Source organism: Mandrillus leucophaeus, unplaced genomic scaffold, assembly GCF_000951045.1.
Source record: "Mandrillus leucophaeus isolate KB7577 unplaced genomic scaffold, Mleu.le_1.0 Scaffold384, whole genome shotgun sequence".
In the NCBI taxonomy this organism is placed as follows: Eukaryota; Metazoa; Chordata; class Mammalia; order Primates; family Cercopithecidae; genus Mandrillus; species Mandrillus leucophaeus.
This window is the reverse complement of record NW_012104076.1, coordinates 129,296-145,528: the sequence shown is the minus strand read 5'-3', so window position 1 is coordinate 145,528 and position 16,233 is coordinate 129,296. Positions and strand designations below refer to the sequence as shown.

The 16,233-nt window shown below is 37.3% G+C and overlaps 1 protein-coding gene across 8 annotated transcripts in view; it reads left to right on the top strand.

Annotated features, from left to right (window-relative positions):
• The window catches only part of NFIB (nuclear factor I/B), a 334,278-nt gene that overhangs the window by 195,964 nt on the left and 122,081 nt on the right, over positions 1-16,233 (top strand). The window lies entirely within an intron of this gene.

The window sequence follows — 16,233 nt, the reverse complement described above, 5'->3', positions numbered from 1 at the left end:
GCATGTTTAGCATAGTTTCTGCCGCATAATCAGTATGGCATCTTAGTAACTATTTGCAGTATTATTCAAGGAATAGGAAACTTCAGAATCTGGAATTTAGGTAGAGCGGTTAACTTTTAAAGCTCTACAAGGCTTTTACTTTGCGATATGGGGAAGTAGTCAGATTGTAAGGAAGAGGATGTTGAATTTCAAGTGAAATGTAGGAATATCAACCAGAAGCTGGGGTCAGAGGGGCAGAGACTCCTGGTATATCAACATTTGGCTTGGCTTGACCTGAGGATGCAGAGTTTAATATCTTGCTGCTGATTGAGGCCTTAGAGGGGTTCAGACTTTTGAGGTAAGGGAGTAGATGGGCTAGTAGGTAGGATATAACGTAGTTCAGAGCAGAAAACTTTCCTTGGGAGGGGCTGAGAGGAATAGGAAGATGAAGATGGGATGTGGGGTGTGTGTGTGTGTGTGTGTAGGGAGATTGATTTCACTGGTTGTAGAGCAGAAACTTTGGGTGGTGGAACCTCATCTGCACTGGGCTGATTCTTTGCAGTTCTCCCCGAGGAAGTTACACTTTGATGAAGGGGGTTTTCAGAAAGGCAAATAAGGGAGAGGGCAGGAGGAAGAGGAGAAAGTGAAGGGGAGGTGAAGATTACGAGGTTGACAGTGTGGGACTGATGGGTTTAAAAAGATATGAGAACTATGGGCTGTGATCCACTGTTGAGGAGACTGCAAGTCCAGCATCCAGAGAGACAGCGGAGAAGAAACTGGGGCTCCCAGGCAGGACTCCTGGTTTCCTTGGTGCTGTAGGTATGGTCAAAAGGGGGCCCCATGCCCAGAACAATCCTGCCATGTGGTAAAGATGCCTCGCAATAATATTTGGAGAATGCCATGGCTTTCTCCTAGTACAATACATGGAAGCAGAATTCAAAGCATCTCTCTCTGAGCCTGTGAACCACAACAAGGGCTTTAAAATAGCTTCAGAGAGGCGCCTTTGCCTTGTTTATGAAGCATGTACTAATTAGAAAGAGTTGTGTTTTCTTTGTGGTATAAGCCTTTGCAATGGATCTACATTGTCATTGTTATCAATAATAACTAATGAGATTAAAATTTAAAACAGATGTCTGATAATCCTTGATGAAGAGAATTCAGGGCATATTGTTCCTGATTTTGCTTTCTCTCCACCTGGAAAGGTGAGCCCATCAGACCACAGCCTGTTGTTGGGAAGAAATTCTTTGGCTCAACGTGAAGAAAGTGTAGCACGCCCAGATTACAATTTACCAGGGATGAGGGCTTGTTGCTTTGATGCCCTCCCAAGATTGAAGTTGGAAAAGTGTTTTTGGTGTGGTTCCATCCTTTCATAGTGAAGTTCTTCGATTTCCCAGGGATGGAAGCTTTGTTATAAGGGTCACAGTTTAGATTCTGATGTAATGATTCAAGATATTGGCTTTCCAGAGGATTCTTAATACATTGCTTTATTCACCATAGCTTTAATTCCATTGTGTTAAAAAGAATATGCTACTTTCTTGTCATCTGAAGAACTCTTAATTTCTTATATCCCATCAGATGTAGTGTTACTTACTCAAGCTTTCTTTCCAAATTTTGCCGTGGAGTGTTTGTAGGCAGTTACATTTATCTCTAACATTACTCACCATTTAGTAAAAGAAACAAAACAAAAAAAATGCCAGCAAAAGTAACTCCTCCATAAAATACGTGTAAAGCAGGAATAACATGTGAATGAACAAAATCCTGGCTTGAATCTGTTCTTTTGCAACAAATGTAGTGCAGTTGTAATTTTGAGAAAAGAAGCCTGCAAACAAAAATAGTTAGTAGTTTAATTTTAGGTTTACAGTTTTGACATTGTAACCCTAAATTACATCTTATTTGGAAAAATCTCTTCAACTTAGGCCTTTTTTTTTTTTTTTTTTTTTTTACCCTAGTGCTACAAGATGAATCTATATTAAAGTTTCTCTGGAGATAAAATAGCAATATTTGTCAAAATATATAATAGTTAATATTCAAAGTAACATAATTTATCTGCATCTTAGATTTGGTCCTCTTGTTGAAAATACTGGTAGTTCTAAATACATAGAATTAAAAACAAACAAATGGAAAGCTCCTTTGAACATGGCAGATAGGGAGTTGTCAGAGGCTGTGCCAAACTTCAGAAGGTGCAGCATTTGGGAGAAATGAAGGGCTAAAGCCATCAGAGTTTCTACCAAATTGGGTGATCTACATGAGTTTCACTAGCCACCCCTTAATGAAGAGCCAGCACTGAAGAAATGTTTTTGCAGTAGGAGAATGAGGCAACTATTTAATGGTATCAAGTTAAAGCTGGTAGGAGACCAGGAGAGAAGTGATTTTAAGTTCCCTAGAGGGCAAGAAGTGTTTCTTCAGAAATCTCTCCATGTGGTACCTCTGAGAGTAAGATAAACAAATAGGTACTTAATAAATGTCTTTTGATGATGGAGAAGTTGAAAGGAGGGCAGATCAATAACTGAAATTACCTGGACTTACAAGACTAAAAGTTAATAGAAATCTAGGCATCCACTATGATCAAGGCCAATGCATTTAAATAAGTACATTTCCAATTTCAACTCCTGGGGAAAAGAGTACATTTCAGATGCCACACCCCCAACCAAATCTGGTTGGTAGTAATAGCCTCTTTTGACCCTTGGTAAAATTCCCAGTAAGCCAGATAGCAAAATACAGTATTACAAACTGAAGAAAATTCATTTGTTCATTGATTGGGTGACATCTATAGTCATCAGTCTCTCGGGAGGTTAGAAACCCAACTTGGAGTTCTACAAGAGTGCATTGCTGTTTGCCCTGCACCTTCAGTGTCTCACATTAATGCATGCAAAGTCTTTTTTAAGCACCTTATTAAAGCTGTGTTGGCTTGGACAGAATGCCAGTGGGTGGAATCTGGGTTTTATTGGTGCTACTTGAGGGAAAACACTTAGTTCAGGAAAGCACTGAAAACAGAAATAGGGTTTTGAGGTTGTTATTTGGAGTCAGACTCAAGTATATCATGGAAACAAAAGAATTTTAAACTTAAAAAAAGTATTTTTATTTTCTATTTGGCTTCAATATGGTGATAATGTCTGTCCCTATTTCCTTTACAACTGGCCTTTTTCTTCAGTATTTTTCCTCTGGGAAGCAGTATGCCTTCCAAATGCCACCTTGGAGATCTCACCTCATTATTCTTATTCCCTTGCTAGGAAAAGCAACCACTGCCTTCTTAAAAGTTCGATGAGATCTACAGAGTAATACAGGAACTCCCAGCGAACACGGAAGAAACTGAGCCTGGGACAGAAAGTACAGCTTTACTGGCAAAGGATCAGGGACCTAAAAGCTTACATTTTTGTGCCCTACCACTGCCCATGTATATTTATTTTCTTACCTTAATTCTTACCCAGATTTACTTACCTGTTTATTTTATCTCAGTGGCGGGAGTATTTTTTGTGAGTGTTCTCAAGTCTTTAGGGGAAAGAAACAGAGTATAAAATAATAAGTAAATCAGTATTGATATGGTGAAGTAATATCTTAAATGAGATAATTAGCAATATGACTGTTTGGAGCAGGACTTTTGATGAGTCTTCCAAAATAATATAAATTTAGATTTTGCTTAGTTTGTGTGTGTGTGTGTGTGTGTGTGTGTGTGTGTGTGTGTTTGAGACGGAGTTTCACTCTTGTTGCCCAGGTTGGAGTGCAATGTTGCAATCTCAGCTCACCACAGCCTCCACCTCCTGGGTTCAAGTGATTCTTCTGCCTCAGCCTCCCAAGTAGCTGGGATTACAGGCATGTGCCACCACACCCGGCCAATTTTGTATTTTTAGTACACACAAGTTTTCTCCATGTTGGTCAGGCTGGTCTCAAACTCTTGACCTCAGGTGATCCACCCACCTTGGCCTTCCAAAATGCTGGGGTTATAGACGTGAGCCACTGTGCCTGGCCCAGTTTGTATCTTTTTAAAGAATTTCCTAGCATTATTGAATAATTAGATAATTTATATCTTATCTTTTGGTTGCTCATGCCCATTCTGGAAATAATTTATTAGAAGATCTAATTTAGATTCTATCTGCTATACGTGTGAATTAGTGTGAGTTGCATATAACATATATAAAAGCTGTAACCTGGGAAAAAGTTATTATTTGGAAGCTTTAGAAATTAATGCTATTCTTTCTTTAAGTATCATCAGGAAATTGATCAAAATGGTCACCTTGTACCAAAAATATGGTTTTGGGGTATAACATGCTTATGAATTCAAATGTTAGTCATTTCACATCCTTCCACTTTATTTCATTAAGTCCTCCCTAATAGACACTGTTCAAACATTATTCATCATTTACTAATGCTGTTACAACATTATTTTAGAAGATGGATAGGGATAGCTGTTGTAGCTTTTAAAGTTTTCAGTGTAAAGCACCATGTGCTAAACATTGGCCAGGGTATTCTGTATGAAATGGCTTTAGTTATGGGCCTGACAACAGTTTTCAGCAGAAAAGTATGCTCATTTTCCTTTCTTTTAGAAAATTCGATTGAAAGCAATTTTGGCAAAGTCAGCATAGCCTTGAGCCAAGATGGAATTGAAGTGGCTGTTATGTAGACCTGACCTGGGCATGGTGACTGTGGTGGCATGAGTCCTTTGGAGGACACAGCATCTCTCCAGCGTCTCTCTTCTGAGATTCACTCTCTTTTGTAGGGCCTCACCCTATCTTCAATGCTACACACACGCACACACACTCACACACACACACAATGGAGAACCTTCCTTCTTACCTGTGGATACAGACGCACCTAGGCAGAACCCACTTGCTCCTGCTTCTGGCCTTTCTCAAACCAGAGCTTTTTTAGTTTCTACCTCATCCACACAGAGACTTAATAGTGGCTAGCAAAGTGACTTCATAAACTAATACACGCCACCATGTTAGTGCATACCTTTCCTGTGGGATACGCTCAGCCTAAGGGCCAAATTTTATTTCTTTGAACATGATTATCAGTTAAAATTATTTATATAGTTTGTTATTAATTAAATTTATTTTAGAAAAATACACGAAGAAAAAATTGTGACCAGGCAATTAGGTAGCTTCTAAGGTAGCCATTGCCAACCTATCTTTTGTTATGAAGTTTGTTATTTTTTAATATTGAACATTATTTTTAACTAAATTTAAATTTTACTGTATGCAATAGAATTGAAAATACACCAGCTTTTCGTCATTACTAAGAGTGATGATGATTATATCTCCTATTTATTGCACACCCCCCATGAACAAGGTATCGTGCTGAGAATTTACATAAAGCAATTCAATTAATCCTCAGTACAGTGCTTCTTGGGAGAGATTACTATTTGCCTTTTACAAGATGATGAAAGAAGCTTGGAGATGTGGAGTCATTTATCTGGATTACAAAGCAAGTGAGTGGACAAGATAGTTGAAAATTCTTTATTAAATTTGCTTTGATAACAAAAGTAATGTTTGCTTTTGGTAATACAATTGGAGTATTACAGAGGAAGCTATGCATACCATAGGAAGCTAGACTCATTTTCAGTACATTATCCGGAAGAACAAAAAACACTGTTAACAAATGGGACATCTTTATCTTTATCTGACTTCTTGAGAATAATCTTTGTAAATTATCTGATCACTTTTTAAGTAGTAGTTTTTAAAAATGACTTTTTGATGACATACTTTCAACTTTCTTTGCAAAAGAATCAAGGTGCATTTTAAATTTAGAATAAGCAAGGATTTTCAGGACAATATATCTTTTTGCTTTCTGACAATTTTTTACCCCCAAATACGCAAACTTTTACTTATTCATTAGTTAACTTTTAATAATTATTTCTTCTTAACATAGTCGTAGTATATGCAGATGTTGAAGGTTTTCATTTTCACTGTTTTTCATTTAATGCCATTAATTGTATACCAGAGGTTACATTTTTCAAGTTTATTGTTCTGAGTATTTATGCCTGCTCTTTTTCTTCGGTTACAATATGCTAGACAGTCTGTGAGAAACTGATGTGAAAGTTGGTGTCTTTGGAGATTAAGTAATAACTGCTTTAGCCATTATTTTTCCATTTCTTGCTCTGCTAAGCACCCAATTAATGAGCTTGACAGAAGATCATTTTACCAAGCTATTTACTTTGAAAAATTATAAGTAATATACTTACAGAAAATAATTAAATACTATATACAGGTAAAAATGAAAAGTAAATCTCTTCCTTCCCCTTGTTTCTCCTTTGGCCCTTGCTCCCAAGCGTAAATTTCTTGTTTCCACATTTTTTTAATGGGCATGTAAGCATAGGTATGCATGTGTATACACATATTTTATGAAGTCAGATCTCTTTAAGTTCAAACTGTATAGGATGGCTCTCTGCACTGTGTATACCTCCTTCCTGTGTGTACTGGATTGTGGGATAAATAGCTCTCAGCAAGATATTCATATTCAGTAAAATAAATGATGAATTTCCAATGGAAAAGAGAGTCAGGACCAAGGAAATAGAAACAGAGAATCAAAATATGGGAAACAGTACAAATTTATAGATCATCAAGTTCAAAAATGTTGTCTGCTAGATTAACTAGCATCATGTGTTTAAAAAGTTTCCTGGTAGTTCATGTAAAAAGGATGATACAATCCATAATATGATTTTGTTTTACTGTGAAGGAAGGAAGTATGGCAAGTTCTGAGAGGAAAGCGTCAGTTTTCTGTTAGGCTGCTGGGAGCTGTGCTGCTGAGATAGTGTGGGTGAAAATGGGAGGTGATAATGTGTGCTTGCCGAGGAGCTGAGATGTATCCAGTTCCATAATTTGCCTTCAGGACCAGCTACCTAATGTGTGGGCCTTTTATTCAAAAATTAAGAATTTCAAGATGGTGATAGCAGAGCATGAAGCCCAGCATGGGGACCACCTAAGTGGGGCTCTATGGGACTGCATGGGTCCATGCCCCTGACACTGGCCCTGTGTGCTTTGAGATCCTTGAGCATGCCCAGGACCTGTGAGGAGAAGAGTAGGCTGGTGGGGAAGGGGAAGTTGGTGCCTCATTCAGGGATGTGCTCAGAGAAGTGCAACTTCTCTCTTTGGGTTTTCCTTATCTCTGCCGCTTCTTCAGGAAGGGGAATTAATGGGGGGCTAGGATGTGGCCTATTTGGGGAGCAGAGTGGGGAGTAATAAAGAAGGGTTGAGGAGGGCTCTGCTAGAAATATTGGAAACGGAACCTGATGCATAGCCCAAAGGTGGCATCGAATCTTTTTTTTTTTTTTTTTTTGAGACGGAGTCTTGCTCTGTCACCGAGGCTGGAGTGCAGTGGCCCGATCTCAGCTCACTACAACCTCTGCCTCCCGGGTTTACGCCATTCTCCTGCCTCAGCCTCCTGAGTAGCTGGGACTACAGGCGTCCACCACAACCCCTGGCTAATTTTTGTATTTTTAGTAGAGACGGGTTTTCACCATATTGGCCAGGCTGGTCTCGAACTCCTGACCTTGTGATCCGCCCGCCTCGGCCTCCCAAAGTGCTGGGATTACAGGCGTGAGCCACCGTGCCCAGCCTACATCGATTCTTAAGTAAAAAGATGTGAGGTGAAATGAGGGGACTCTTCTCCTTTAAATTTGGAGCAGTGGGAGTTGGGGGTACTTTTACAAACCACTTCTGGCATGTTGAGAACAGAGGCAAGGAAGCATGTGATAACAGTTCCTTACAGTGTTAGGACACAGGGAACCACATAAAAAAGCACAGAGGAGGGACATAAAACTCAGCCCAGCAGCTTGGGGTGTCAGGAAAGGCCCAGAAAGGGATCCTGAGCAATGCGTCTGGGTGGAGACCTGGATGTCTACATACTGTTACTCATTTAGCACTTTGGACTTTATGCTAAGGTCTATGGGGAACCACTGAAGGTTTCCGGAGAAAAGCTTCATCAGATTTTCATTTTCTGAAGTGTTTTGGTTTCCCATGTTACTGTGTAGCAGTGGTTCCCAAAGTTTGGTCCCACGACCAGCAGCATTGGTCTCACCTGTGAGCTTCTGGGAAATGCAGATTCATGGGCCCTATCTGGACCTATTAAATCAGATCTCTGAGGATGGGCCAGAAACTCTGTTAGGACAAGCTTTCTGGGTGATTCTTGTGCATGTTAAAGCTTAAGAACCACTGCTGTGGACAATGGATGGTGGACATAGGAAGTGTTTATTACAGATCCCTTATGTGACTAACAAGGAACCTGGGGGCCCATGTGAATAAGTAACTTTCCAAAGATCAACCTACTGGTTGATGGTAATCAAGAAATACCAGTTACCTGACTGTGCCCAGTCTTTCTGCCATGGAAAGTTCCCAGGCAGTCAGAAGATTATCATAGCATTTTAAAAAGAAAGGTGTAATTATATGCTATATTACCTTTCAGAAACAGTGCTTACAAAAGTACAAATGGAAATAGGCAAATAATGTAATGCATAAACATGATCGATGGACAATTTTTTGTTTTATCACATTTTGTATGTGATGCCTATTGTGTTTGTGTGTCTCTGAAACTGGAATGGGGAAGCAGGAAGTAGCTGTTATCTTAACTTAAGCTAATTATTCTCTAAGCAGTGAATTTACTAGGGCTATGACCTTGGGTAAAACATTTAATCTCTGTGAGCCTCAATTTCCTTATCTATGAAATGGGGATAGTAATATCTACCTAACACAGTTGTTAGGATAAGGTGGCTTATGTGAAAGTGTTTTGTAAGTTGTAAAGCACTATAAGTGTGAGCAGTATTATTTTTATCATATAATTTAAATCCAATAATCTAGCAAACATGTATTAATTATGTGAAATATTGTAAGTGTAGAGTTTTAAACATGTTTTTTTTTTTTTCCCAGAGGAATTATAAACTTTTGAGATGGTTACCTAAATTATTCACACCATTACTCAGTGATGAACCTATTCAAACAATATGGAAAAATTTATTAGAAATTCCCAAATCTATATTTTGGATTGAATTTAACCTAGTTGTTAGTTGCTTTCTAAGCTTGTTTTAATTTTTATTTTAGTAGGGATACTTAAGCACGTTGTGACATGGTGCGCTGTACTTTAGTATGTTTAATGTTGCCCTTAAAGAGATCATTTAGTTTAAGAATTAAATAAGTATATAATCATTTGTATAACCTTCCAGGAAAGCAACAAAAGTGCATGAGCAATTTCTAAGTAAAATTAAATCAATGAGTGGTTTATGTGACTCATCAACCTTAAAGTGAATTGGAGTAGTTTTGCTTTCATCAATTGGAAATAAATATTCTAATTATTTATATGAGTCTCTTAGTTGCCAAGTTAAGCAGTTAGATGTTTCATATAGCCATAGGCTAGGCTTTCTCAGGGATTTATTAATTTATGCCTCTTTCATGTCAGAATGGTTAATTTTTAAGGAATGTCCAGTTACCTTTAGAGATGGCACTTATTTTATAATAAATGGCAACGTATTTGCATTTAACACTAAGGCCATATTCCATTTAATATGGGCTAAATTGCAGCTACCAATAAAACCCAGTTGTACATTATTTTGATGTGGGTATTCTGGTCAGTGGAGAGATCATTCTTTAAACATTTTAATCTTTTAAATGTCAATCTTTCTAGAGGTTGAAGAGCTTTCTAAAGTGTATACCTCCTTTATTGAAAGTATAATATTCATGTCACAACTCAAATCACTTTTAATAACAGTATGCTATACTGTTCAATTCTGATTTCCTTGTGGAGTCCACGAGAGGGCTGACGTGGAGGGGCCCACCAGCTGGGGAAGCACGGGATGTGGGAAGACTCTCAGATGGCCCCGCAGGGTGGATAACACAGAATCTGATATAAACGGGTAGACTTCTGGCCATTGCCCTGGTCACCAACTCCTTTGACTTGTTTCATCCCTGGCTCTGGATTCTGTCTTCTGGATTCAAATTGCAGTTTGTCCAGTTGCATGCCTTGAGTAACTATACTAGTATTTTTTTAAGGTAGACGATGGGGGTGGTCAAAGCTTTTATCTATTTTCATTATTTTTCAGCACAGTGTCATTTTAAAGTGAGTAGAATTATTTTATTTAACTTTATTTCTTAACCATTGTAGACCCAATTTATATATTCCCTATATCCTGTTTCTATGCGTTTCCTTGCTGTTTCTTATTGATCTAGGATAAAATGTATTTCTTTTAAGAAACTTCCCAGATCCATTCATATCTGAATCCAGGATGTTTTTTGAGTGCAGTTTTTAAAATTGAATTCTAATTCCAGATTTAAAAAATAGCCCAGGTAGTATTACTGTTAATCACACAGAAAAATTATTTTTGAATATAATATTATAGAGGATTAAGCTAAGAGCAGTCTTGTTTTTAAATGAAAAATTTTAATTTTACCCCGAGTTTTTCCAGGTTGCAGTGATACTTAACATTGTACAAATACATGTGTGTAATTAATACTTTAAATTTTTAGGGAATGATTATTGAGTTCTGGCTTTCAGTCCAAACAGAGACAAAAATGATCATATATACAGAGAAGCAGAAATTCAATATGGTTTCAACCTATTCATTAGACTTTACTTTCATCTAATCAAAGGTAACTTCCCAGAAAATCCACAGTGTACAAGAGATGCAACTATTTTGATACATATTAACACTGACACAAATGAAATTTGAAATGGAAGTTCTTTTAGGACTGTGATGAACGTTTACATTTGAAAGTTAAGAATTTTCTTTCTGTTTTTTTTTTTCCAGTAAAAATTCAAAAAAAATTAAAATAGTGAATGATGTTTTCTATTGTACTTACAGTAATCATCTCTTCTGCTTGAAATTTTATTATTTAGCCATGTAAAGTGACAGATCATTATAACCAATTTGTGGTTTTAACAATCAGAAGTAATTGACTAATGATGCTATTTATATTTGGTTAGGGATTAACGGAGGGGTGTGTGGTGTGTGTGTGTGTGTGTGAGAGAATGTGCACATGTGTGTATGTATACTTACTTGCATTTTAGTGTATTTAGTGTATAAATGAAGTGCCAAAAACAATTTGTAAAGCAATTCTGTTTTTTTGGTGTTCTCAAACTCAAGGATTTGAATCACTTTTTAAGTTCATTTTTCGTTATTTTTAAAGTTTTGAATTATTTCTTGCAAAAATCTTGAAGTAAAAGAGAACTTTTATCTCTAGAGTGGAACAGATGAAAAGGGTAGAGATCTTAACCACAAAAATGTTTTAAATACCCTCTGCATTTACTACTTTACACGTACAACTTGGATGCTTCTCTATATATTTAGTTTCATTCAAGTTTTCCAGTTTTCATTCTAAAAAGGAAGCAAAATACAGAATCCTTTTTCCAAAGGAAAATGTTTGTAGTGTCATGAAAAATGAGAACAGATGGCATTGTAAAGCTTTGGGGAGATGTGTAGCACTTCAATTCAAATTGTTAGGCAAAGTCAGAGACAAATACGTAGCTACCAATTGTTGTAGTTATTTATATGACTTAATTCAAGTATGTAAAACAAAAAAGTACAAAGGATAGAATTTTGCTTCTTGTATTAAATGAAAAGCATTTTTGTAATTTATGATCCAGCACTCACCAAGTGAAAGCCCAAGCAACCAGGTTTTATTAGGAAAAAAAGTAATCAGGAAAAGCAGTTCTAGTCACTTAAAATGTATTCTGTAATTTTGGGTTTCACAGTGGGCAAGTTTACCCAGAGGCAATGTGACAGCCTATTAGCAAAATAAATAGATCTTCCAAACTTGTAGTCCTCTGCTCTCTTCCCTCCACTTTGAAGTAAATTAGCTTTTCAGTGCGCTGGGCTGGGGTTGTGGTAGGATGCATTAACTTCTCCCCACACTGTTCTGATTGCGCAGCAAAGCGTCCATTACCAATACCATATCCAAAGTGACGTTTCCATACAGGCTGCCTGCTGTTTCATTCATAACCACAAAACACACTGAAATGACTTTACTTCTTTTTACAACTTGCAAAGAGTTAATGGACTGTGCTGGCCCCCTGCCAAAACCTTTAAGAAACTTTATTAATGTGTTATGAGGCTGGGACACCATAGTGTGGGATTTTATTGGTTATTCATCTTAATGAATAAAAATATGTATGCACAATTAAAGCCACATTCTCTAGCAATTGCCTTCTAATAAATGTTGAGTCTTTGTCAGTGCTCGTCATTGCATTTGCTTATCAGTTGTGATCCTTTTCCTTCCAAATCCTAAAGTTACCATTAGTGCAGTAACACGGACTTTGTTTAAAGAAATACCGGTTTAGTATTGGAAGTGAGCAATTATTCAGTGATGAAAAGAACATAAGCATGTCATAAAACTGAATTTAAAATATCTCCATGTCAAAAACGGTAGTTATAATCTGCAATATTTTTCCTATTATATACGAAAAAGGCTAGGCTATGATGTATTGATGATTCATAAAACAGAGGCAACATAATTTTGCTGCAGATCATGTAAGAAAGTGATAGTGGAAAAAAATAACTTGTCTACTCTGACATGCTAGTTATCAGAAAATATTTCATTTTTATTTGTGTACGATTTTGTTATTCATTCATCTCTGTTTCTTTTCCCTTATGGGTGGGGTGTTGCAAAGAAGGGATGAGGGCAAAAATAATATCATATTGTAAACTAAACTTAAAAAATAGATTGAGTGAATCAGTGGGTCTAGATGAATTTAATACTGGAATTGTTTGAGAAAAGATGAATATTTTTGCATTTTTCTGAATATATGCCTTGTCCTCTGAATAGAATAGTATATATCTTCAAAACATTGTTGAATGGTCCTCAGTTTATGACAATAATCCCAAGTACCTAAAATGAGGGAAACTTCTAGGATGTTTTCTGGCAAAATGATTTTCATATTATGGTCATTGGAATAGGATAATTTTATACCACTCTATCAAAAGTACTTGTGAAGAGTCCTTAAGAAAAAAAAAAAAAGATATTTTAAGTAAAAATACCAGGAAAATGAATATATTACAACTTCAAAGTAGTAAAATAAAAACTTAAGCCATGTCTGTTTTTATGAATTTAATCGTTCATACTAACATTTCTGAGATGTAAAGTCATTTCTTGTTTTGCCACAGGTAGACATGAGAATAATTCAATTTGTCTTGAATTACCAAATTTGGAACGAGGCGTGATTTTTTTTTTCTTTTTTAGGACAATTTAACCTTGATGTCAGAATGATTGCCAGTTGAAATAAAAAATCTAAACTGCCATTACATTGAACACATACTGGTTTGCTCTCTTAGTCTTTTATTAACACTGCATATTGCTTTGTTGTATAGATGAATCAGAACCTGTCTGGAGTTTAAAAAAATGGCCTACCCCGGGATCATTAAAATCAGATTACAAATATGGAATAAAAGTGGAAAGATGATTCTAAAGTGACTTTTGGGGGATAAAACTATTTAGGGAGTGGGAAGTGACCTTCGAATTTAGATTTTGAACATTGTGTGCAGCTTGTCATCTTTTCATATCATCATACTGAGGCATTTGGCTTTGTGAATCTGATGGTGCTGTGCTCTGTATGGGAACCCACCACCTCAATTCAACCCAGGAAACGTTTGACCGTGGGCTCTTTCCTTGAGTCCCATTTAGCCCTGTGTGAGAAAGTGGTGAACATTGTGTTGGTGGATCTGTCTTTCAGGTAGCAATGGAAACGGGCTCTTCTCTGTGGTCACGTTGTCTCTGTAGATAAACCATCAGACCCTGAACTCTGGTTAAGTACAGCCAAGACCATAGTAACATTCATGTGAAAAATGACACGTGGGAGAAATTAGACTGTCATTTACGAGATGTGGCTTAGAGGGGGATTACTTGATCCTGTGGTGAAGCTTCAGGACTTTGGTGGGAGATGAAGAGGTTTGTGGGGAAGGAGGAAGGTAGTGGCTTTGGAAAGGGTGTCTGGTGTCACATGCAGTCCCTGCATGTTGCTGCTCAGGCCGAGCTGGCTCTTTGCCTGTCAGCAGCATGCACTGACTCAGTCCTCAATTTGTGGCATGCTATGGGCAAAAGGGGTTTTCTGGTCTCATCCTCCTCCCAGTTTGTACACATTACCAAACCACAACATAAACTCACCACAGTCAGTGGTCTCCACTCAAGGGAGGTTTTTGCCAGGAAAATTGGGAAGATATGTGTCAAAAATTAGAAAAAATTGACTAAGGAGCCCTGTAATTACAGAGGTGAAACCTCTACCTGGACTGTATTTCTTTTTCTGTCTGGTGGTGACACCTCTAATTTGGGAAGACAGTAATTTAGATTGGATTCTGGGGTCAGTTTGGCTTGGGTTTAATTCCTGGCTTTTTCGTTTATTAGTTGGATAGCCTTAGGCAAGTTTTCTCATCTGAAAATGGGAATAATAATAATAGCACCCCTTAGTGTTATCGCAAGGATGAAATCTTTGGATACTGTAATATTGAGAACAGTATTGGACATGTAAACAAATACTCATGACTGTTAGCCTTACTATTATTTGATTACTGTTCACCTAGAAGATATTTGCTGCTGAAGAGGAGGATAAGCTAACATTGTAAGCACATACAATGTATGGAATAGTGGGGTTTTACACAGCTAATCATCATTTAGCCTCACTGGAATCCTTTCAGTTGTAGGTGACAATATTTTATGCGTTGCACTGTCTTGTGCAGTAATAAGACATAGAGTATGATCTCCAAAAACTTGTATTCTAGTTGGGGATATAAAATATAGCCACTTGGCAATATATACCAAACATGACTGAAACTAAGACACAGGCAGAATCTGAAACCATCCCTTAGGTTTTTTTTTTTTTTTTTTTGGTGAAGCATGTTGTCTGAATCTAATAACTCTGTGTATAATAGCACAGGGTCTCTTTGCAGGTACTACTAGGTGATCAATGAACATTTATTGAATTCTTCTGTTTGTTGAGCAGATTGTTGTTTTGGTATTTGGAAACTCTCAAGGAAGAAAAGGTAATAAGTTGCAGTGTCAGACCATAAAATCTCATGAAAGGAAAGAAATTAGCTCAAGTTTTAAGAGTGTTGGTAAGGGCCAGGCACAGTGGCTCACACCTGTAATCCCAGCAGTTTGCAAGACCAAGACAGGGAGATTGCTTGAGCTCAGGAGTTTGAGACCAGCCTGAGCAGCATGGTGAAACCCTGTCTGTACCAAAAATAGAAAAAATTAGCCAGGCGCATCTGTGGTCCCAGATACTCAGGAGGCTGAGGTGGGAGGATTGTTCGAGACTTGGGAGGTGGAGGTGGAGGTTGCAAGTGAGCCAAGCTCATACCACTGCACTCCAGCCTGAGTGGCAGAGCGAGACTCTGTCTCAAAGGAAAAAAAAAAAAAAAAAAAAAAAGAGAGTTAGTAACTTACTAGTGAACTAGAGGTATTTTTTGAACACAGCTGCTCTGTTTCACCTATTAAAGAGTGGCCCATTATTAAAGAGCTGTGTGACTGATTATTTTGATAACTAAGTAAACAAAGGATAAAAGTCCCTAAATGTGTTTTATGCAGAAACATAATTAATAATGCTGAGAAATTATTCTGCTGTGAAAAGGTCCAGGAAAAGTGTGTGTGTGTGTGTGTGTGTGTGTGTGTGTGTGTTTCAGGTGACTACTGGAGAACAGACATTGTTCAAAATATACGATTAAAGAGACATTAGATTTTTTTCTAAAATGGAGTCTTTAAAAATTAAGTAATATTATATAATATTCGTGTGGCTGTACTGAGTGTGTGGACATATAATTCAAGCTAGAATGGACATTTAGTGAATAAGCACTATGATGAATACCACCAGTTTGTGTCAGCATTATGGAATTCATCTTTCACCTCTGAATTATCTTCCAGCAGAGGCAAGAATGTTGGATTCAGTTGAAGCTTAGATTACCGAACAGTAATCACTGCCAATGATGATTACAGGAGTACACCAGGCCTAATGTGTCTCTCAACCTGAGCTTAAACTTGTGGAACAGTCTCAAAGAAAAATCCACTGACCTCATTATGCAGTATTTGGCTGCTGCGAACATAGCCTGTTAGCTGGGATTTAAGTTTAATAGAGAGAGAGAAAAAAAAAAAAAGACAGACAATATATACTTTGTGTATATATTGTACTTATGAAGGTGTACTTATGAAGTATTTTTAAAAATTTATTCAACTGTTTTTTATATTCCTACTGTGAACAAATCAGTATATATTTTTAGTTCCGTGCAGTGTCTCCATCCATTTCCTCCTTCCCGTGTTTTCTTTCCCCTTCCTTTCTTCTTTCCCTCCCTCC